Source organism: Diadema setosum, chromosome 6, assembly GCF_964275005.1.
Source record: "Diadema setosum chromosome 6, eeDiaSeto1, whole genome shotgun sequence".
In the NCBI taxonomy this organism is placed as follows: Eukaryota; Metazoa; Echinodermata; class Echinoidea; order Diadematoida; family Diadematidae; genus Diadema; species Diadema setosum.
In genome coordinates this window covers 33,364,124-33,389,599 of record NC_092690.1, presented here as the reverse complement: position 1 = coordinate 33,389,599, position 25,476 = coordinate 33,364,124, and the positions used below count along the sequence as shown (strand labels likewise).

Genomic DNA, 25,476 nt, shown 5'->3' with positions numbered 1-25,476 from the left:
CAAAAGTAACAATAGCCCAGGGCGACATGCCATGTGTGTTTGTTTGTGTTGCCATATGCTAATAATGTCTTTGTGAGAGGCATATTTGTCAGCCGAAGGAAAAGTTTATATTGGTCCGCCTCTGCACACGTCTCAGTCAAACTATCAAATCCATGTTTCTACGACGTAATTGAATCTTTGCAGAATATATTTTCGTTAATATTGTGATTATTACTATTGACTTTGTTAATACGTTCCATGCGGAAGCCTGGAGGCCTGCGTAACAAGTGTATGAGCCTTTCAGAAGTCAGTACGAAATGGGTTAAAAGACGATGCACAAAATCAGACCTCAAATGAAGATTATGAGAATAGATGGATGAGTCGTTCTAGCCAATTAATCGTCTCTAGGGACACTGGAAAGGTAAAAAAAAACAACAACAGAACATATCAAAAACTTTTTTATTAGAACCATCAACACGTGATCAAGACATCTTCATTGAAAAAAAAAAACATTAACATTTTTTTTCCTGACTTGTTGTTAGTTTATTCTTTTGTTTGGTTCCTTCCTCCTCAAAAGAAGGAAAATATGAAACAACTTTAAAATCATGCTCTTTTGAAAGACGCTAAATGTTGTCCGGAGCTTACCTACCTAAACCTAAATCTTCGCCTTCGTTGTCAGCTACGTTTGTGTCTTCTTCGTCCTCATTTTGTTCTGTTTTATGACCTGCCCCTTTGCACGTACGTGGACCTTCAGATGTAGGAGAAATGGCAAGAAAGCTTATCAATATAACACACTTGTTCAGCCTAAATTCTTCGAGTTCGAGGATTTGGTATGACAAATCATTCGCAATCAATTTGTGCATAGACAAAGACGGACCAATATAAACTTGATCTACCATTGGACTGATACCCATATATGTATCTTACATTATTGTAGTAGCTCATAAGTCAAACCTCAGCCACTACCTCTAACATGATATCTGGAGATACCATATCTATTTTTTTCCTGCGTATTCTTTCTTGGCTATGTGAGACTAAAGGCATTGTAAATGACTGATTTAACGCCTTTTGGAAGCAAGCTCTTCAAATGCAAAAACGTCCTGTGTAAAAGGAGAAAGAAGTAGTAATTGAAACACACATCTCTCATGAATATATTCGCTAGAAAAGCAAATTACTATTTTCATCAGAATAGTATGTGTCATCTCTGGACCAATGATTATTGACAACAAACTACATGATCAAAGAGTTTGATAGGAGAGGATTAATCGTAACACTAAACAAACAAAAAAAAAGTAATTTCTGAATCAGGAACAGTCGAGGAAGTCTAAACCCAGGGGCAGGTAGCTGTACTTCTAAGCTACCAATCATGTGGAATTCAGCGTAAATCGTCAGGTCATGCTTCAGTGTGTACACCTTGAAGGCAAAACGGTCACTTTTTGAAGTTCACAAGCCGTATTTTGTAACTTTGATTCAATGATATTGGAACAAATTTCAATTTTCCAGCATAAAAAGGCATGCAACGCACAATGTATGTGCTTCCTGTCATACCATAATAATGGCTTGTGGGCGAAATTTCATGGTTGAGTGATCACGGGGAAAAAATTGCAAAAATGGCAATTTGGACATGTTTTCTATGTGTTCCAACAGACGGAATTTATGTTTTGGAAAGCTAACAACGACTTTTGCACACAATGTTGGTATATTAACGGTTGAATGAGCGCATTATAAAACAAACAAAAGAGCATATTGAAATTATGCAGTATGTAGTGCTTTGATTTTGTGCGCTTGAATCAACTGAATGGCATTTTTCTTCAATGTGCTTCAATATGCTGTTGCCCTGCTTTTCCTTTATTTATTTTTTTCACCAATGTTCAGATTGACAGTTTTGTATGCCAGGCCTGTGACTGTCATAAGGTTACATAATAGATCAAATTGAAGGAAGGTTTATTACATCCCACATGCATCAAAATCTATTATGATGGGATAATTGATATCTAAAGAGCAGCATTGTTCTTACAGCTTACTTAAGAGCATACATTGACTTTATATCAAACATTTCACAAGAAAGAGACTTCCATATATTAATGCGTGTGTCTAGATTTCAGAGCCATCACCGTTTAAGAATTTTGTAATTTTCAGATTGTCTTGTAAGAAAAGAATATTACGTTCTTTTTTATGTGAGATAACAAAAAAAGAAGATGGTCACATAACTGACTGTTTATCTAAACGAAACACGAAGAGTGAATTTTGCAATTAATATAATTCACTTTGAGTGACTTTAGTTCTGCTGATATTCAAGAATAAGAAGGGCCCTGAAAAAAAAAGTAAGTCATGAATTTGCATAAGACTTCATTTTGTTGTTTATCGGTGCCACTGTAATCATGATCACATAATGTGATTAGAATTATCATGATTATTGTCATCAGCATTGTTCAAATCCAAGGGTAAGGCAGTGTAGTTGTATTTGATACTGTTCCTAAAAAAAAAAAATTACAGCTTTCAGACGGTGTATCCCCCTGAGATTTCTTGGCAGCATTGTTTAAGTCAGCGACGGAATCCACAACATTACCTGCGAAGCAAATGTTGGATAGGAGGTACAGATATTGTTATTTACTTTTATGTTCTTATTACTTTTTGTTATAATAATCCTTTTTTTCATTGTTATTATTACTTATTCGTTATTATCAGTAAGTTTTAGCTGAATTACATGAAACGCATTAATTTGATTTCAAACTTCTGTTTAGAACAAAAGATACAATTGTATTTCATTGTAAGCCCATATTGTAGTTGACAAAACGCTGAAAATCGAACCCACGGTGGCTTAGGTGCTATCAGACCACCTCACATCATGTCAAGACCCCGAGTGTCGGAGCACCCTACGGTTGTGCGATTTTCTCCACTTAACTTTCGTGTATTATAAGTCAAAGACTGCCTGCGCAGTGTCAAAATCTAGTCGATCCATAGTAAAATATTTAGATGAAAACTCTCTTTACTTATCTCGTAGAAAAAAATAATGATATGTTTGTTTCTGTCAAATGAAATAACACATTGTATGTTGCTGTGATAATTATTATTTTAGTTTCAAATTTCAACAAAACCGAGGATTTCTTTTTTTTTTTTTTAATTAATTCGGCATAAAAACGAACCAACAAACATTTACAGTTGGGTATACAAAGCCATAGTATTGATCAGGTTTCTGAGTATTATGTAGGGTGATTTACGGTAAACTGGATTCATTATGAGCTCAGAGTTAGATCGTTTCTGGTTGGCAAATAAATCAAAGGCTTTATACTTTGTGAGTAACCTTAGAAATAAATTGTTTGTATTCTCACACATTTTACTTGTCAAATGGAAACAACTGGTACTAGGAAGCTGGATAGACCTTCCTCCAATTAGTTCCTTTTTTTTTTTTTTTTTTTTTTTGGAAAACAAGCAGCTGCTCTTCTCCGAGTCTATGGAAAAATGAATGACACGACATACCTTTCCAAACCTATTTCCATTGCTTCAAGTTTTCTTATATTCCCAACTCAACATGTAGCACGAGCGCCACCTTTCTTATTTTATAAATACGTTTCATTTTCACATATCTCCTTGTGTCAACAGAAAAAAAAATGAAATGAATAAACGAAAGAATGAAATATGTACTGATGCAAGAGCTCAGGACGAATTTTGGTCCGACATAACAATTTTATCAGCATTTGATCTCTCACGTGTCCCTGTTAGTTCTTATGATCTCATGACTCTTCTGCTGTTAGAGTATCTTAATCAGTTAGACTACCAGGTTCCACCCTTCAATAGTAAAATGTTCGTCATACTTGCGTCTTCTACAGAGTCTAACACAGAAGTGAGTTAACGGACAAGTCTCGTAGTAGCTACAGCCTACCTTCTTTTCCTGACGACGTATCACTGACTTTAAGAATAGGAACGCTTGACTCCTCCACATCGTTGATGGCACATTGTTCTTTCTTGATAAATTCATCTTTTAAAATACAAAATCAAAATAGTTTGAAATAACAACAAAATAATATGTGGAAGCCAGTGCGGTGTATTGCATGTCTCACATCGGCTTTTGTTGAAGCGATATGAATATTCCGAGGGGGGGGGGGGGTGGCCGCTTTGTAGAACCTGGTCATTAGTTCAAATACGTGGTTTTGTGTGCATAGACCTGATCTATACCATGAGGATTGTCCCTTTTTTGTTAAAAACTCCAATAAAATACGTTCTGATCTGCAATGCAGTACAACGCATTAACGGCAGAATTCCATTAACGGGTTCTTTAACCCCTTCCCTCCTTCTCTTTCTCTCTCCCCCTCTCTTGTATACTTTTGTTATAGTAAGCATTACATACGCCGTACATTATGTGTTGGGTTGTACTTAAAATGACTATCAATCACAATTTACCTGCGATGTCTTGGCGATCACATTTTTCGGCAGCTTTCCGAAGTCGACACCTAATCTCGTATTTGCTGCATTCTTGGTTCGACACCCAGTCTTCCAGCAGTTTGTCTGTTTTAAACAGCCATTCTAAGTTCTCCCTGTTTCTGGCATATATGTCTTCCGGCTTGATGTGTGCTTCTCTCCCTAGTGACTGGCAGTGTCGTTTGGTTATAGCAAGGGCAAGCTCGTGTATGTCTCCTGTATCGAGTGGATTTTTGTTCTTCTCTGAAACTGAATGAGGAGAAATATAGAATGAACCATCGAGCCCTATTATCGTGTATAAAGCAAAGAACGACACATAATCCCCAAATCCGACGTTCTGCAGACTCCTTTTGCTTTATGGCAAGCAGATAAGTGATTTCTAAACTTGATCGCAAAACTTCTATTGTTCAGCAACAATCCCTTGAATGTAATATATATATATATATATATATATATATATATATATATTCTCTCTCCGTTTAAAAGTGCATTATTTCTCACTTGTAAAAATAAATATATAATCTTGTAGGTCATAATACTTGCATAATTACGCGGTTACAAGAACACGCTCGCATTTCAGCGTAAGACAGTTAAGGAGTAACCTTAGCTGCGATCACGACCTCAGAGAGATTATCATGATATCATGTATCAGTCTACTCTCTCCCCCTCGCTTCTTCTCTCGAACTCCCTCCACCCCCTCCCTCTCTCTCTCTCTCTTTTGGAGTCTCCCTCTCTCTCACACGCACACAAACACACAAACACACACACACACACACACACACTCCCCCCCCTCTCTCTCTCTCTTTACCTGACTGAACAAAATGCACATCAACAAAACTTGATAAGTAACAGTCATATTTTGCACGGGGATAATTGCAGTTTTGAAAGGTTGGGGGTTAATTAGTATAATGACGATAAGAACAGTTTAGCGTATCTGTCGTTATCTATTTCCCCCTTTGAGGCACCGGAAGGAAAACTACGGAAACAACAAAAAAACGCATACAAACAAACACAAACCAAAGCAAAAATGTCACATATATAACCAGGACACTATAAGATAATTGGTCTTAATTAAAAAGAAAAAAAAATATTTGGAACATTCTATCATAATACATGCGTAACATAAGATTACATTCAAACAGTTGATATCATAGGGATATTGTAAAACTGTTTGCTTTCGAGTTTACCAATAGTGTTGGTTTATTTTGTTTTTAACATTCTTTGCTACCAACTTATATATTCATCTATGATAATGACATTTGTCGAGAATGGCTATCATCATCTTTGAAGACATAATTATTTTGAAATAATGCAGATATAGCTATTACATTTCAATTTTTGAAATGTTCACAAATCGAAGTATTCCTACAACTGAATGATAAGTGATATTAGGTGGTTATTTGTTTTTGCTTTAGTTGTTATCACATCTAACAATTAAGTCCTTTCATCTGTAAGTCTTTTGACAACTTCTTACAGCACGATCTTCACAAACTAAACAAAGTGCTATATTACTGTTAGGATGGATATTTGGTCGCGAATTCTTTCTCTATCTCCTATTTTGCTGTTGTTGTTCTTGTTGTTTTTACGACCACTTACTTCGGAAAAATGTCTTTGCCACCTTTTTGCAACAACTTCTTTCCAGAGCCAAGCACAAAGCCACCTTGACATTGCAACGTTTGCCGTCTGTATCTGCCATCTGCTGTAGTTCCATATCTCTTTCTTCATGGAAATGGAGCCGTGTATTCTCCGTCACCTCACTTATCTGTGTGTATCCATCCGCCCACTCTTTGAGCTCAGCAGAACACTTTTCCATTATCGCTTTTGTGTTCTCAGCTTCAAAATCCACTGAGGTTCTGATGCCCAGTTCCTCAAGAAACGTCTTAACTCTTTGCGGCTGTTTTGCGACACACCAGCAGATATGAAAGATGTCGCCTTGACAAAGCTTGCAGTTTTTATCTCGATACTCTGGAAATAAAATTGAAGGACAGTTTGTTTTGTGTAATCTACAAATAGAAGAGGAATTTGGAATGTTGCACAGATTAGAAAGTTTCATTTCAAAAAAGAAAACAGATAGAAGACAACACAATAACTACAAACGATGAAAATGAAAACTAAAACCCACAGCATAGAAAGAAGTGGGCTTCCGTTCAGTTTTCGAACGGAGGCACATGATATACATTAATGCCAAAAGGTGTAAATTTATTTCATCTAAAAATTCTCTTAATGCCCACACAAACGGAAGCACTCACACTGAAACAAACAGACAAAACAAATGTAACCAGACATAATATGGGCAACAAACACACAAATACACTGTCTTTCTATCCAAATGTATAACCTTCCATTGTCTTCTTCAAGGTGCTATTTTGGCTGAGTTGGCCCCACTGCCTTCCCTCTTTGGTTTGCTCTTTCCATTTGCACAGACCGCTGTAAATGTCCGTTGTAGACAACACCACCTGACAGTCGTTACCCATTAGGAACTGTGTAAGGGCCGTAGCCAGCTCGCAGTTATTGTTAATCTGGGAGCACATCTCCCACAGCTCCAGGTAGGTAATACAACCTTCGAACAACACAATTCAAGTAACGATCAAGATTTCCTTCACGTAAAGGTTCCTAGCATAAGGCAATAAGTCATAGTTAAGCCATGCCATTATATCATAATGAGCCAATGACTCAAAAATTTGCACAAATTTTGCACACAACCTTATGAAGAGGTAATCAATGTGGCATGCAAAGGGTTAACGACAGCTCACAGTGAACTGTTACCATCAAATAACGCATTATTCTGCCGTTTGCACCACGATTTTTATGACTTGAGGAGGATTATGTTTTGCTTGATTGACGATATACAAGTGGAGAGCAAAATCAGCGTTACATATTAAATGTCGTAAATACGATGCCTTTCCGTTTCACTGGGTTAAGTTGACGTGCTCTTCTGTTTGATCAAGCAGCAGTATCAAATTGGGAAAAGGAAAAAGTTTTGATAATGCATGCATTAGAATGTTTACAAACCAAGGTGTTCTTCCCAAACCGTTTCCATTGTTATAAACATCAAGACTTTAGACTTTCACACATGGAACTAAGAAAAGAAAAGAAATACTGAAAAGCAATGTATATGGGGGCCGAAAAAAATATTTTACAAAACGACATTCTCTTTAAATGCATTCCTGGCTCACCCGAAGAAAGCAAAACTTGAAAGTAGGCATTTTGTAATGACCACGACTTATCGGTTTGGAAATTCCACATTGAAAAGGAGGAAAAAATATACAAAATAGTTCTTTTCGAAGGAAAATACATCTCTAACTGTCACAAAAGTCAGAGTCATTCAGACATGCAATCAGAGAGAGAGAGAGAGAGAGAGAGAGAGAATGACAAAAATAATTGATGGGCAGTGCCTATAAACCGATGCTTTACTAATCAGACATACATTGTAAAATTTAACCGAGTGCGATTACACTATTTTAGCTCACCCGTGTATCTCGATTGTTTGAATTCCCGCTTTCCTGCCAAAGACAATTGAAATGCATAAAGCTGTCATTTGTGAAGGGCGTAAATCAGTTTTGTATTATGCAAGGTAAACGCAATAACGTAATGTGGAATGATTGCGTTATGTTTCCATGACCATTACTTTACTTGCTTACCAAACCAATCAATTTTGACACGTATGTTAGATAGTGGCAGCTGGTTGTTGTTATAATTTATATAAAGTCAAATTTCTTTCTCGTGATGATTAATTTCTAGGGGTAGGTTACTTCACATAATTACATGCACAAATTACCACAGTTTATTTCTAGAATATCCACAGACAAAATAATGCTAGAAACGTGTGTGTATATGTTTCTTTTCCTGTCTCTCTTCCTTTCGCTTCTATCTCACTCCAACAGAATCTTTTAACCCCCGTCTCTTGTCCTTTCTCTTCTCTGTATCTTTGTAATTTTCACATTATTCACTTTACATTAAATGTGTGTTCATCATACATTTCAGCTGTCTTCATTCATTGAAACCATTCGTAATAAAGATTCAGGTGTGCACTTTTCACTTACTTTTGCCGACAAACCACTTTCCCAAACAGGTGACACCAAGCCCAATAACGACAATAACACCAACAGTGACAGCTGCAAATGAAATCATTGCAGGACTTTAAGGAGATAGAAAATGTTTGGTTAAGATGGGAATTCATGTTTCAACTTTTTGCGATATAATCCAAATCCACTTATATGAAATACTAAAGAACATAAAAATCTTAGAGGAATGCAATGTTCATTAAATGCAAATTTGTTTAAAATGGTATAGATACACAAAACCAAAGCAAAACGAGTGGTCCTAATAAAAAGTGAGGCCCTCCTTATCAGTTACGAACATTAAAAATTTTGTCTTTGGATATCTCAGCGATTTCAAAACTGAAGTGTTTTCTAGTTATCATGTGAAAAGTACAAAAACATGAATTCCCATCTCAACCAAAAGAGTACAATCCCTTTAACGGCAAGGCTTTGTTGACTCTGATTGGTTGATAGAGAAGTCACAGATAATGAAACGGTCTTGGTTTTTCAAGAACGACCGGAAATTCAATTACAACCCAAAACACTACCCCAGCTTATCGTTACTCCGCTTAATTGTAAATGTGTGCTAAGCTCTTGACTGCCCTGTGTTACTGCTTTTCCATTACGGGCTTTATTTTCTTATAGGAGAAATCCAGGCCAAAAATACGGCAGTCTGTTAAAAAAAAAAAGAGAGAGAGTTAAATGTTACTAGATCAACAGTAAAAATTTGACTGAAATCGGGTGGAAAATGAGGAAGTTTATGATTTTTTTTTAAGTTTTGCTTTGTTCTGCAAAACAGTTCTCATACAGTCTGTGGAAATGAATATGTAAATGAGTGAGCTGACCATGTCACAACCTCACAATTTTCGTGTCAAAAAAAATGATGAAAATTCAATGTTTCTGTCACTGAAGTGTGAAACATGAAGATGTTAGTCATGGTTTAATGACTTCAGAATAGTGATTAGTTAGATGTACATGTACCAGGATTTTAGCCTTAGGCATAATTGCGTTTCATGAACTCTTTCCTGAAAAATTAGCAAAACTTTGAAATGTCATAACTTCCTTATTTTTCACCCGATTTCGATTAAAATCATATCGTTGAACTCCTAATATTTTACTCTTTTTTATCAGACTAACTTATTCATTACTCTTTAAGGTATTCATCTATTCATTAAAGCACATGAAGTACATCAAGTACATGCAACCACTTCACCGAGTTAGCGGCCTGCTCTTCACGATGAATGAATGAAGTGGAATATTTACGTGTGTGTGGCGTGGCTAACACACACATGGAACCTCCATTTAATGTCCTTTTCGAGGGACAGAGTATAATATCGCCTTTTACTAGAGAGGACATAATGCTTACACACAATCTTACTCAGGTATCTCCATACTGTTCAATAATAACGTTGTTGTCTCTAGAAGCTATACATAGCCTAAGTTTGGTCTTACTTGACCGTAAGCAAGTAAACTTAATTCACTCAAAATATTGGTTAAACGAACAAAAGCTGGCAAATTGCGATACATTCTAAAGATTATATACTACGTTTCGAAGAAGAGAAGATCTACCAAGTACCAATAAGGGTTCCTTTTGACTTTGATGACGTATCTGTAGTCGTCGGCAAAGTCGGAGTCAAAACGATGGTCACGGCAATCCGCTGTAGTTCGACCTGCGTGGACTTTGATTCAGCCACACATGCAAACATCCCTAGCGTACCTGATGTAACAGCTATTTTCGCATCGACATTCTGCATTCCGTCACTGTTGTCTAAAAAGTAGTAGGCAATATTTGACACCTTGTTCCCATTATGAATCCAGTATATGTTGACAACATCCGGAGGCACGTTTCTTGCCTGACATAGCAGCGTGGTATTTTGTGGGTCATAAAGCAGGGAGCAGTCCCCAGTTGAACATCCTTTGACCGAGAGAAAATCTACAGGGTGGTGAGCAGGAACAAAGAGGAAAATAATATTGCGCAAGTCCACTTATCTTTCCTCTATGTCATCCTGCCTGTACTGCCTTTCTTGATATCAACGCTGTTTAACTAATAAAAATGTATCAGGTTGAACTGGCTGGTCCTTCGTCGCCGAGGAGATAACATTTTATGGAAATGACTTCAGAAGTCAAAGACTCTGGAAACCCGACTTCACGTGAAGATCAAACGTTGATTGCGTGTAATCATGCTTTTTAAGGTACAGCGCGGAATGTTATCATGCTTTTGTTATTCTATTGCTTGTATCTGTATCTGACTCACGGCACTTCCTTTTTTTTTGTATTCGTTAAAGGTAGGGGATACCTTTTACAGACCTCCCAAAATGCAGCAAAACATTAGATATGAACCTCAGGGGACTTGTTTAGGCCACTGCTGAGAAATTTGGAAGTCAACAGTTATCTACAATTTGAATAATGTACAAAACTCAACTACTCAGTAGTTCTGTGTGTCAGCCACACTTAAGCCTTTTTTGTTGCAGTCTTCCGTATTTTTTTTATCTATAAACACAAATCTAAAAGTATAAGAGCTGATGTAATAACATATAGAGTGTGTGGGAAGAATGCATATAGAAATGTTTGTAAGTTTTGATGAACTTTCTTCACAAAATATACATGATGGACACACATGCAGTGCATGGGTCTGCAAAGGTAGCCTAGTAATGTACTGAAATTTACGGTGAGCCCCGAAAAAAAAAAATTCTATTCAAAATCTAACGGTCAATAAAAATGTACTAAATGTTACCTTCCACTTTCAATACTTTATGGGAGTTTCTAAAATGATACTAGTACTCTCTTCAACATACCACTGTATTTATACAACTCTTCATTTAAGGCATGCAAACGGGATTCCCTACCTTAAATGCTACTTTGCAGTAATTTGTTTTATTTTCAAAAGGAAACAAATGAATGAAATGAAATGAAAAACAATCATCTCAGCTGCTCAGGCCATTTTACCGCTAGAATTGCTTGATAAGTTTCGTAATATGTCCCTTGACATGCAGGAGGCCTGATATTGATGACTGCCCCCGGGAAATGTAGCCCTTTGTATTAACGTAGTGTATTTTTAATTTTTGCACTTTTTTTTGAGAAAAAAAAAACCCCTAAGATACATTTTTCCCATAGAGTTTCAAGGGCGGGGAAGGGGAGGTTTTCAAGGACACCACCTTTCAGTAAATAAAGCATACGTAATTCCCATAATACGCGTCTGCCTTATCAGGATGATAATAAAAAGACCAAAGAAAAGACAGAAATTAAAAGACAGGACAAGGAAAGGCAAAATTCAAATAAGTAAAACTATGTGAGTGAAAGCGGTATCAGTGCGAGATTCGTGAGACAATTTGTACTGTAGCCTCATCTAATGTGTAGATGAGACTAAATGTCGTTTCGATCAGAGTACCTTTACAGCGTGGGGATCTTCAAAGCCGCTTGATGTCAAGAAAGAACTCGGGGGCATAGTGGATAAGACTGTATAACGACCCCCCCCCCCCCCCCGATAGGAGCACGCGGGTATCGATAGAGAGAGAGAAAAAAAAAAAAGAAGAGAAAAATGAAGTCAGGTAACTCTAGAAACCAACCTTTTACAGACACGTCCGTATAGTTTCCGACGACGATGCCTCTGTAATCGGTTACTGTGCAGTGGTATCGACCGGCGTCCTCCTCGTCGACATTTTCGATGACCAGCGAGTAATTAGTATCAAATTTTACCAAACCCGCACGGTAACTTTCACCATAGATGGTATTCTCGTGCCACATTATCAGAAGGGTTGGAGAACTGAAATTGTTTCCTGAAGCAATTTCTTGGCGAAAGAATGGATAAAATGAGTGAAACATTCGGATTAGGTAATGTTATATTTTATGATGTAGGAAAAAAAATGATATTGCTGAAAAGTGGAGAAGGACCAACACATCATTTTTTTTTTCTGGGTAGGATCTACCGATTCATGAGAAACAAGTTATGTCATGTTGTTGTGTTTCTCTTGTCTGGTTACGGTAAGTATTTGAAAAAGGAACATTACTTAAGAATGCTTTGAGTAGTCAACGTATGCAAGCATGCTTTTAAGTGGACCTGGCAATTTTTATTTTTCCTCTACACAAGGCTTTGTATTTTACCGGTATGCATGTATATCATTATTAGTTAACTATCAGTTATCTTTTTCCACAGTTGAATTTATGCATACGATATAATTTTTTAATGTTTTTAAAAGGATTTATAAATATCTTATTGCACTAGGTGAGTCTGAGAAATTTGCAGTTTATATACCACAAAGTTGATTTCTTGTAAACATATGTCTACAATGAAGGAAATTATCTGTGCATATCATACGAAACCCAACATCAAAACTCTTACCTAATTATCTTTCTTCTCTTTTGTTTTTCAATAAAGATGCTGAACCAAGCGCAGCTAATTTGCACAGTCCCTTCCTTGTAAGTTTAGTGTCACTCTTCGCAGTTTAATTCAGTGTATAGACACCTTCGTTAAATCAGGGGTTACAGGAAATAAGATTCACTGTTGAAAACATGTTGATGGAAATTGATTTGTGTGGGAAACATAATTATTTTCTCATCAAATTATTGCACTTAGTTTCTTTGAAAGTTGTTATCTTTATCTCGTCATCACCTTTGTGCCATTGCACTGTTTGTGGAGTTCCATGGAATGCGCATTTCAGTTTCCCTTGAAGACCTCTCAAGAGAACCGGATGTTCATCAACGATCACGAAACCATCTGGAATTCGACAACCTGTTGTTGACCAATTAAACCCACACGAAAACGGAAATGTAAAGAATCCCAATGGCTGGTTGTCTTAAACATTGTCAAAGCTTCTACAGATTTTATTTACATCATTTCCGTTCTTGTAATATTTCAAATCATGTCCTGCTTATTGAACAAGTCATTTGAGTTTCTTATGGTTCGATGAGGTAGAGTATTACTGTGATATTGCGGTTACGTAGTTACAAATTTAGTAATTTGTTTTTTTGCCCAATAATTGCTATACTATTAGATGTGTATTTTTTAAGTGTGATGTTAGCACGTTGTAAACTTCGACATTTTTTTTCAATGTTTATTTAAGGGTGATCCTTTAATCTTCTCAGGTGCTTTATGAGGAATATTGTATATCTCATGTATTCTATATCGTCAACGAGATGAACATTACGAGCAATATCCAAACGTCTTAGAAATCGGATAAAAAAAAAATCTTAGGAAAGCAGTTTACAAGGATAGATAATTGAAAATATTTTCTATTATGGTAAATATCACCTTTTATTGTAATCACGTAACACAAAATATTTGTTTGTCTGTTACGCTTTGAAACATACTGTTTCTGTTTATTGAAATTACTACAAATTTGTTTTGTTTTTTCATGCATTGTATCTAATTTCCACTTTTTATTTAATGGAAATGAAAAAAAATAAAGTGGAAGTTGAAAGTTGAAGTTACTGTTGATTATTTTGCTGTGACTTACCGACTTCTGTTGATATCACCACTATATAAATAGTGATGATTGGTAGAGCTCTATAAGGAGTCATTATTCTTAACTTCCCTCGTGCAGATGCTCCTGTCAAGAAAGAGCTATTGGATATCATTAAATGGACATTACACAATGTCCACCAATAAAATTCTTCACTGATATTTCAATTTGGCATGGGAGATTAGGTGCAGAAAGGGGATAGCACGAGACTATAAAACAGCGGGGTAAACAAATGGGGTATAACTTTTCTTGGATTTTTCTCCTTCTGTAATTATATATGTAAATCATCTGGCTGGCTCCTATCACCCTTTTTAAACAGTGGAATTATTCTAGCCACTTTCCATCGGGCGGGTACTACTTTCTCAATAATAGACTTCTTGATTAAATGAGTAAGAGTTGGTGCAATCTCTTCTGCTGCCAATGTAAGTATACTAGAAGATATTCCATCAATACCCGTTGACCTTTTATCTTTGAGTTTCCTCAGTTGTAACAAAACTTCATTGTGAGACACATTTCAATTCAAACTTATTTTCAAATAATGTTTCTTCATTTACAAATTATCTACCTTGCTTTTTACATGGAATTGATTCAAGCAGCGTCTGCCCTACTTTAGCAAAGAATGAATTAAATTCCTCAGCTAATTTCTCATTTTCTTCATGAACTATTACATTTGAAGATTTTTTACCTGGGAACAAAGTTCTCATTGTTTTCCAAGCTTGATCCGAATTACTTTGATCACTCGTTAAATTCTTAACATAATAACTTCTCTTTACTTTTCAAATTTCTCCTGTCACTTTATTTCGTAATTGCCTATACTGCCTCATCAAATTATCATCCTCCTCTTTAATTGCGTCGATGTCGATATAGGGCAATTTGTCAATCAGTTGCAATGGAAACATCTCGACGGAAGAATTTCATGAATTTAAATAATTAAAGCAGTACCCGCTGCATGCTATAAATATTAGAACCAACACTTGATGACGCCTGTCCGGTGATCAGGAGGTCGTGGGTTCGAATCCTGCTTGAGTATGTACGCCTATGATTTTTTTTATCATGGCTACTACTAAAACACTGATCAATTCAGTGCTCATTTACGTCGATATAGGGCAATTTGTCAATCAGTTGCAATGAATTAACTTGTTCCATAGAACACACATTATTCACATTCATATATTTAACACGAGTAGAATTATGTTTCATATCCATATTATCACAGTTTACGTCCCCCATAATTATCATATCAGCATTAAAATTGTCCAGAAATTCAAGTAAGTTTTCATACAATTCTAAAACTTCTAATCTTGCACTTGATGGTCTATACCAATTCACAAAGTAGGGCCTATATGGGTTTTGATTTGAGTGGACATAATTTGATACAGATTGCTTCTAATTTGGATAGGGAAATATGTTCAATGACCTGAAACTCAATACTAGATTTTACATAAATCGCTACGCCACCACCCATGCGGGCTCTGTCTTTAAGAATAACATTGTACATAGGGACAAAAACTTCTTTCTCTGTAACACTGTCATCTAATCTCGTTTCATTTAAGGCAAAAATATCTACATGATTTTCGTTTAGAAACAAACGAACCTCATCAATATTTTTCAACAAACTTACGATATTTAAATTAGTTAACTTTAAACCCTTTTCAGACAACTGTTTATATTTGAGCACCCGACAGTTTATCATTAACATGTTCAAATTCATGAGAGATATTTATATTACTCACCGTGACCTGTTCAATTTCCTGATAATCAACTTCACTAAATGGTAGTATGTCAAATATACATTTTGGGCACAACCTATTCGTAAAATATTGTACTGGGTAATTATAGATAGTGTCGGAATCATGAATGAGTCTATGAGATAATATACAAAATAATAATTGCAAGAAAAAAAAAAGAAACCAAAAACAAAACAAAAACCTTAAGCCATCTTCGACGGTTAGGGGGGAAAATGTATGAAAGCAATGATACATATTGACGTGATATTCATGTGTGACATGCTCTACTGTCACGTGATTAAAAGAACACTAAAACGCGCCATAAATGACACCATATTATACACAATTATTCAGCTCAAAGATGCTGTCTCGTAGATCATACCTTGAAAGTAGAAACCCAAAGTCTATATTTGATTGAATCCTGATATGGGGGTCAGAATGATCACATATTGACCTTTAATACTTGCGTATTTCATAATTGTATATGGTTGCTCAAAAAAAAAAAGAAGCATATCGTCTCATTTATCGCGCTCTGTAAACACCTAAAGCTTCTGCAGACATAACGAGGTGCACAGAGAATGTACATGAAAGAATGATCTATACCCAAAGCCTTGTGTCCTCTCTGTGCAAATGCACTAACATGATAATTATGAGTAAGAAGTTGTTAGGAGAATAACCACAGGGGTAAAGTACGATTTGGTATGGTATATCGCGATATCAGAGCATTGGAATCAGAAAACAGAATGAAAGATAACAGAGTTAAAAGAAATGCATAGTGTCTCAAAACAATGCTTTGTAATGGGAAGGAATGTACGTAGACCTGCGTGAACAACGTGCTACAGCATAATAACGGGTCGAATTGAGATTCCTGGCAGGGTCTTTTATGTTGTACAGGAGTCCTGTCTTTGTGTGCCCGGCAAAAACAAAATGCCTTAAAACAGTGGTTGTATTAGGAAACACGTGGGACACAATTATTCAGAAAAGAAAAGGAAGTTATATGAGAAAAATCCAAAATTAAAAGCTAAAACGTCATTTCATTCAATTGTTTCAAAAACACACAAAATTGCGATATCTTGTGAAGCAAAATGCGACAATTTTGAATTCATTGTGAATTCGTGATATGAAGCAAAACTTCAGCCGGGAATAAAAAGTTTTTTTTTTTTCTTTTTCCAAAGTATCTCTTTTAATCTATCTTTATGATTGAGAAAAAAATGTAAGACTGAGAACAGGAAAAGGATGTATTGGGCATTAGGTAATAATGGCAATTAGTATGGTTCCATGACTTTTGCTCCTGCGACAATTACTCCCATGATATATCTGCATGCTAAACCAAACGTAAATTCAACCCATAAACATAACCCTAACCCTAATCCTAATTCTCACATCAAACTAAACCTAAAACCCTATCACAACCCTAACCCTAACCCTAAGTCCGTAGAGAAAATAAGACCGGAGCAATTGTCGCAGGAGCAAATGTTGTGTCACCATTAGGATACATAGTCTGGGTGCCAAAGCCACTTTTTCGACCTAATCTTGTTCTATTTTCCGCCCAATGTTTTTTTTTAGTTTTATCCTATTTCGGGGGTGCTAAATCCGAATCTGGATGATGTAACTCTTGCATCCTTGAGGGTTTTTGAGATATTTAAGATGGCCGCCAAAATGACCGCACTACTCTCTTAAAAAAAAAAATCGAGTCAAAATTTTCACTCTAAAAAGAGTGAATACAAAAAAGAGTGAATTTCGAGTGAAATTGGAGTGAATTTTGAGTGAAAATGCTAACACCAATGTACCAAGTGAAACATGAGAAACAACGATTTGGTAGGCTACGTCAAGCGAAATCAAGAACGTGTGAGCAGGAATGCCTGAAAAGAGTCAGTAATTAAGCATGATGTACAGTGAAGAGACGCTTGACACGAGGTTTATGCTTAAAATCGTCTTACCGTGTATACTGCAATCCTAGATGAGCATGGATTTTGGTTAAGGTGAGATACGAACCGGCCCTTGTCCCATTCGTAGATATGCTAAAAGAAGTATCTACATGTAGACTTCTTACCTGTTAATGATCCTGTTAGTAGTTCGTCCAGCGTGCTACTGTGAATCTAGACAGGTCAAAATGGCGTCTCTGGTGTTCTGCAAGCTGCGGGCAATACAGAATATATTTACGTGACGACGTGTGATTTTGAACAAATGCTGTCAACAGCCGAATGATGGCAGTATTCATAATCTTTAATTTGTTCACCAAATTATCACTCCATATAAAACGAATGCTATAGGCACTATAATTTGATTTTAACGAATAAAAAAAAAAAAAATGTGTGTCTTGTTCCAAGAAAGATTATTCTTTTCCCTACTATTCGTATTTATGAAATACTGCATTATCATTCAATGCTAGCACCTTCCAAACATTGACGTTGGTTAGAATGTATAATGTGTATTTTTCCTATTTTAAGGCCTACAAAGATATATTATGTCTAAGCCCATACCTCAGTTTGATTAAATACAGCTGACATATCTAAAATAAGGGCACCCAGCATTAATGATGCACTGTCAAAAATCAACTTTGCCACATTTTAAAGAGATTATAGTTTTGCTTGAGATTGGGAGTAAGATTGCAACTTCTGGCGATATAATGATGATTCACTCTTATGAAATATAAAAAGTGTAGCAAAAAAAGCTGCTCACCTTATATTGTCTGTAATATGTACATTATATATGCTGACACACTTTCTGTTCACGACCCGATTTATAACCTATTTTGTATCTTGCTTGGTTTGTATTCTTTTTTAATGTATCTCGATGAAATGTATCTCAAGTGAAATATGAAAATAAACGTGATGGAACTGTTCACTGTGTCTCGAGTGTAAGACCAGTGCAGTTTCAGTTATTCAAAAAAAAAAAGTGCCGAAAATTGGTGCCCTTCTGTACGTACACTGACACTGCCACGTACGATGCCTATCACTCATCCAATCTTTGTACCAAATCCAGTAAGTACCTATTTGCGGGGAATTCCCATTTGTCGGATAGTTTGTTCATGTTTAATAATAAGTTTGTGCATGTTTGCTGTTACTCACCTTGATAGGCCCTAATTTATATTATTCAAGATCAAATGTCAAGCTCTGATAACGATCATAGCTTCAAAAAAATGTACAAACATTCTTGTTAGATCATAACCTATTGACAGCCATTTTGTGGAAATTACGTATGGGCGATCACGCGGGTGCTGTTCGTTATTCCGAAGGTTCATTATTCCGAAGGGTCGTTAATCCGAAACACGCAAATTCTTCGTTTATCCGAAAATGAAAAAATTGTTCGTTAATCCGAAAATGTGTGACGTTATTCCGAAGGTTCGTTATTCCGAAGATTAGTTAAGCCGAAAATGAAATTCGGAACAATGAACCTTCGGAATAACGAATCGTAGGAATAAAGAGCCTTCGGAATAACGAACCTTCGGAATAACGAATCGTAGGAATAAAGAGCCTTCGGAATAACGAACCTTCGGAATAACGAGCTGTAACCGATCACGCGGACACAATAAGCTGTAGGCATGTGGTTAGTTTATTTATGTACAGTAGTGAAAGTGTTAACTTATTGTTTCCTGCAGCCCGCTTCGTTTTCAAAACTTCTCATCATATCTCCTATGTTGTAAGAGAAAGCTTAACAGACACCCTCTGGTACTTCCATATATACTATTATTTGTGACCGTGCACCTCAAAACGAACATAAAGTCGCACACACTGATTTTGCGTGAGGACTGAAAATAAGTGAAATGGGTCAACCTAGCCGAACGTGACTTTTTCATATTTTCTGAAAGAGCGGGTCTTCTTTTACATTAGGCTAAAATTTGGTATCATAAAACGACTTTTTTTGTGTGTTTTGAGGTGAAGGGTCACATTTAGAAACACAACATTTTCAGGAAGGAATCCTTCTATTCAATTATTCTAGAATCATTTTTTGTCGTTTGCCTTTGAGGATTTTTTTTTTCATTACAACCAGAACATGGATCTTAAAAAGCATTTGTATGAATGTGTTCTATTGCAAGGATGTTTATCCTTGGCAGCAGTGACAAACTAATCATTGAAACTCAAAAAGAAGTATACATTTCATTCACACCATGCTTCTCGATGCACAGTGGGATGATTTATCAGCATTTGTGCTATCAAGAGATATCGTAATTTGGGAAGTACATAATGATCACAAAAATGGAAGGAGGAGAAGGTGGACACAACATGCAGCAAAATATGCATGGGGTCCTGTATACGCCCATTATCACAGACAGAGATATTATATTATACCAGCATTTTGTGAGACCATGAATTTGAGGGAGTTTAAATGAATAATCGAGATATCAAATTACAAGACCCTGTACATGATCCTTTCATCTACTCATACACTGTTTGATTTTTCCCCGTTTTTCTTGAGCTTATTAAGGCTTGCAAACATGAAGCAATCAGTTTGTATAGTGACAGTTCTATTGTGTGAGGTGTGCATGCCTAGTAGGAAGGGCCTTGTCTTCTGTAGGAAGATTGTGTGGTCGATGTAATTTGGCACGATGAGGATATGGATACATTGGATAGTCTTCTGCATGTAAATTTGCACTGTATTTGAATTAGGGAAAGTCTCCTTGGACTTCCGGTAAGTGGAATGTTTCCTTCCTTACTCATGAGCACTGTGGCGGCAGACAACTACTGAGGGGACTGTCTATTCATGTTCTGTGAGTCATGCTTGAAAACTTCTGGTCCCTGTTACTTCCGCTACAGTTAACTGATGGATGATTTACTTGCATTTGGATTGGGTGTGGTCGCTTGCGCCCATACGGGCTATATTTGACACACGTTTACTTTTGTTGCCATTTGGCAGATATCATTTGTACTAGAAAGTAAGTAATACAACAAAGCTTTAAACTAGTCAGAATGATTTCCCTGTGATCCAAAAGTGCACAGAATAAGAACTTTATAATTATTATGTACATACATGTATAATCGTATGAGATGTCTTCAAAATGTACTAGAAGCAAGAGTTATTTTTAAGAGACATTTTAATCATTTTTAAAACTTGAAAAAATGCATTTTTTTTTTCTTCTAGGCATTGATAATAATCTTGCATATCATTGTTTGATAAAAATATCAAACAATATCAGATTGCCACTGCCACATTTCTAGGTTGGTACCTAACAAACTTTTTATGAGACAGTAGTGTAATACTGCCTAAGAATGATGGGATACTGTTACCTTGACACAGTTAAAAGATTCAAAAGGTCCATGGACTTAATAAAACTTGCTTTCCACATTTATCCAAGCTGTATACTTCTTGAATGTAATGCATTCAGAATCTTATAAATGTATTGGAAGGGTTTCATTTGCTAAGTCCTAAAGCGATGATGGTGTCTCTGGTATCAGAAGATAAACATCCAGCAGCAGTAAAAGTCTAGAGCTGTACCATGCATTTTTTTTAATGTCATCTTTCATTCTAATAATTCATTGGTGTACTTCAGACAAATTATTGCTTCTTTTTACATTCCTTTGTAACCTGCTGAGTCATAGCAAATTGGCACTCTAGACTAATGCTACAATATATTACCAGTAAATTGTAAAATACACCGATAATGTATTGTATTTTAATGCAAACATAACATTCATAAGTTTTCTCAACATACCAAAGTACTTAACTATCAGCTAGCATCTGAATGACACAAGGTGTTTGCAGTCTTCTACAGCACTGATTAATAGGAGTGCATTCTGAATGCCAAAGGTAACGCCGAACTGTGGAATTACGAAGAGAATGGGAGCTCACCAAAAGACTGGCGTCAGACCTCTGTTACCAAGATAAGAGGAGGCGTCATAAATGGTGAGTATTTGGTCAAACCTGAAAAGAAGAACAAAAGTAGATAATATAGGTAATACATACCTAACTGACTGATACTAAAAACACACATTTTTTTTTTCTAATGCAATGCAAGGAAGGATACCACTGTGCACACTGTTACATGTCTGTGTGACACACAATATATAAAATGACAATCATCCAATGATAATGTTTGTTGTTTGAAGTCTCCTCTTGAGTTGATCTATTGTTTGAAGTTGTCTCCTTGTTCATTCTTTACCCTTCCCAGGTTGTCCATCAATGATCATGGGATCATCACTGGCCTTTCCTTTTGTTTGCCCACCCCTTTGCTTTAATCGCCCCATATCACCTTGTACCTGTTTGGCTCCCTGCCCTTGACACCTATAAATCTACCTCTTTTATTTTCTTTGTTCTGTGTCCCTAGCCCCTCCAAGACAGTGCAAGTTGCGCGTAGTTCAAAATGTGTCTCCCCGTGTACCCTGTTTGTTTGTAATTTTGCCTCTGACAAAGATTCTGCTATAATCAAAAGATCATGCCAATTTTGACTCCATTTTACTCCATGGGCTGGAAACCACTATTGGACAAGCAGTTTGCAGCTGCTCTTTTTCTTTTTGTCTCTTATCTTCATGAATCTATTTTTATTTCTCATTATATGATTTCAAGTAAACTTTCACTGTTCTGTTCACAAGCCTTCACTTCTCTGTAACAGTCTACTTTATACATGTTCTTTGGAGTATTTATAATGTATAGTATGTAGTTCAGTTTACATCCCCATTGTGTAGCATTATGGGGAATTCCAGGCTGGGAGACAAAGCCAAAGAGCAGATTATTGAAAGACAACAGGATATCACACGCAAGCCTATAAATTGTAATGTCATCACGAGTTTAAAATACGTCTGCTACAGATATGGTTACCACGGCAGTCTTCTGGTTGAGTTTAATTCATTTTCTCTTGCACTGCTTTTGGGTGGGGCTTGTCACACACTCTGATTGAGTCAAAGACACACTTTGCTTTCACTAGTCTACAAAGCTCCCCCCACCTTTTCCACATCTTTTTTCTTTTTTTTTAGTTCTGCCTATAGCAGTTTAATTAATTCCGACTAAGCGTTTTATTTGTAAAATTCTGTATCCTAATCTACATCTCCCTGCTGTACTAAAAGCTCTTTCAGAAACACAAGCGCTTTATTAATGTTCCTTGTTATGATTATCAATATCATTTTGAATAGTGCCAGTACAATAGTCACTACATGTAATAAAGTCCAACTAGGAATGGTTTGGCAATTGGCAGTTTCATATAAAAAGTAATTTCATATTTAAGCTGACCTTGTCGATTAGAGTGAAATTAGATCAACAGAATAGCAAAAGGTAAAACGTACAATCAGACAGACAATTTAAGAAAGTCCGAATTTTTTAAATTTATTCTTCCAAGATAATAATGACACTTTGCACCGGCTTGTGCCGAAAGGGTGGGTTGGGTGGTGGCGCGTCGCGTTAATGGGAACACCACCCTTCGTCCAAAGGCCCCCCCCCCCCCCGGTTTTGCCGAAAGGGTGCGTTGGGAGCGTTGGGTCGCGTCGCGTTGACTGGAACCCCACCCTTCGTCCAAAGCCCCCCCCCCCCCCCCCCCGGTTTTGCCGAAAGGGTGCGTTGGTACTTTTTCTCATGTAATATTAAAAGACGAGTTTTGAATTCATATTTAACCTTCAAACCACCATTTCAAAGAGGCTATCGTCCGGATCGGTTTCTAAGCGCACAGGGAAGAGACGAAAGTTGGTCTAATTCCATTTTGTATTAAGCGCATTACAAATTATTATTATTATTATTATTATCATTATTATCGGTTTACACTCTATTACCATTTGGTCTACAGCCAGTTGGTCTAATAGACTGTTTAATATCAGTTGGTCTAATAACCAGTTGGTCTAGTCATCATTTCGTCCAATTACTGTTTGGTCTAATTGTTATTTAGTTTAATTACTATTTGGTCTACAGTCAATTCGTCTAATAATAGCCATTTGGTCTATTTTTGGTCTAACACCAATTCATATCATCAAATACCGATTTGGCCTATTATGAGTTGGTCTAATTCCATTTCGTCTAATCATCAAATGATCTAAAATAAAACCAAATTATTTTGTCCAATATAAATTTGGTGTACACATCATTAATTTTGGTCCATTGCCCAGTTGGTCTATAGCCTCTGTCTATTATCATTTAGTCTACACCCATTTAGTCTAATAACAATTGATCTAATTGTCATTTGGTCTAATATCCAGCCTCCTGGTCTAATCAGGTACCACTTGGTCCAATCATCGTTTCGTCTATATGACCAACTGGGCTATTTTTTTTTTCTTTTGGGGGGGGGGGGGGGCCTTTTTATTGATGTGTACACCAAATTTATATTGGACAAATTTGGTTTTATTTTAGACCATTTGATGATTAGACTAAATGGAATTAGACCAACTCATAATAGACCAAAAATAGACCAAATGACTATTATTAGACGAATTGACTGTAGACCAAATAGTAATTAAACCAAATAACAATTAGACCAAACAGTAATTGGACGAAATGATGACTAGACCAACTGGTTATTAGACCAACTGATATTAAACAGTCTATTAGACCAACTGGCTGTAGACCAGGTGGTAATAGAGTGTAAGCCGATCCGGACTATAGCCTCTTTGAAATGGTTGTTTGAAGGTTAAATATAAATTCAAATCTCGTCTTTTAAGATTACATGAGAAAAAAGTACCAACGCACCCTTTCGGCAAAACCGGGGGGGGGGGGGGGCTTTGGACGAAGGGTGGTGTTCCCATTAACGCGACGCGCCGCCACCCAACCCACCCTTTCGGCACAAGCCCTTTGCACCTGAAGGATGTAATAGAATAGCAAAAAGTAAAACATACAATCAGACAGACGATTTAAGAAAGTCCGAATTTTTAAAAGTTATTCTTCCAAGATAATAATGACACTTTGCACCTGAAGGATGTCAACACCATTTCAATTTTGTCATACACAATATCTAGTCTGGGAAGCTTTTCCAGACAACTACTGCTGTGTGACTGACACAGTAGATGACTAGATGAATGAGAATTACAAACAACTATAACGTGTTTGTGTATTGCCTGCGGGGTGTGTGTGTGTGTGTGTGTTTGTGTGTGTGTGTGAGAGGAGGGGTAGCAGTCACACTGCTGCTACATCCCTTCTTCCTTAAGCTCGTTTGCCACCTAAAAATCTGTCCTGTGAGGTTTGAAATTCATGTAATAGTCATCACGATTGTGTAGGTGTATTTTCTTATTTTGTCTGGAGTTCAGGTATCCCCTATATACTGCCTCTCCGATATGAATTTCACGTCACGATATAGATTTTCTGTATTGTATATCCATTCAGCTATCTACATATATCAGCAACAGTCGGAATCCTTTCCTTAGATTCTACACAAATAAGATGACGAGTTTATTTATTTCTTTATTCTTTTTATAAATGAAAAACTTTTATAAAATGGATGTTTGTTGGCGTGCCAGTACGGAGGACCTACTCAAAAACATCTACCCACAGCGACTATCGCGTCACGCAGGTCATACCAGGCTGTTTGGGGGAGGGGGATCGACAAAGGAAACAAACCAGCAAACTCCCTATTATAAAACGCTCTGCTTTTTGCGTTTAATTCACTACTATTCCAATTTTTTGTGTGTTATGTTATTCAAGGTTTTGCCAGTTTTTATATGTATAGTAATTGGGGCTGCATTTTATCATTTTAGTTGACTGGCCTATTTTGACATTTTTTCTTTTCATGAATGGAGAACGAGGACAAGGACAAGTTCACCTTTATGTAAAGGTGTGGATTAAGATAATAATTATGAGAACATATCCGTGTACGTTTGCGTAACATCCACCCACAGCGACTAGCGCGTGACGCAGGTCATGCCAGGCTGTTTTTTGGTTTGTTTGTTTGTTTGTTTGTTCGTTTTGTTGTTGTTGTTCTCTCTTTTTTTTGGGGGGGGGGGG

At 36.6% G+C, this 25,476-nt stretch overlaps 1 pseudogene; it reads right to left on the bottom strand.

The window, feature by feature from the left end:
* Window positions 1–6,719: 6,719 nt before the first annotated feature.
* On the bottom strand, window positions 6,720–13,955 carry LOC140229742 (uncharacterized; annotated as a pseudogene).
* Between the last annotated feature and the right edge of the window lie 11,521 nt (window positions 13,956–25,476).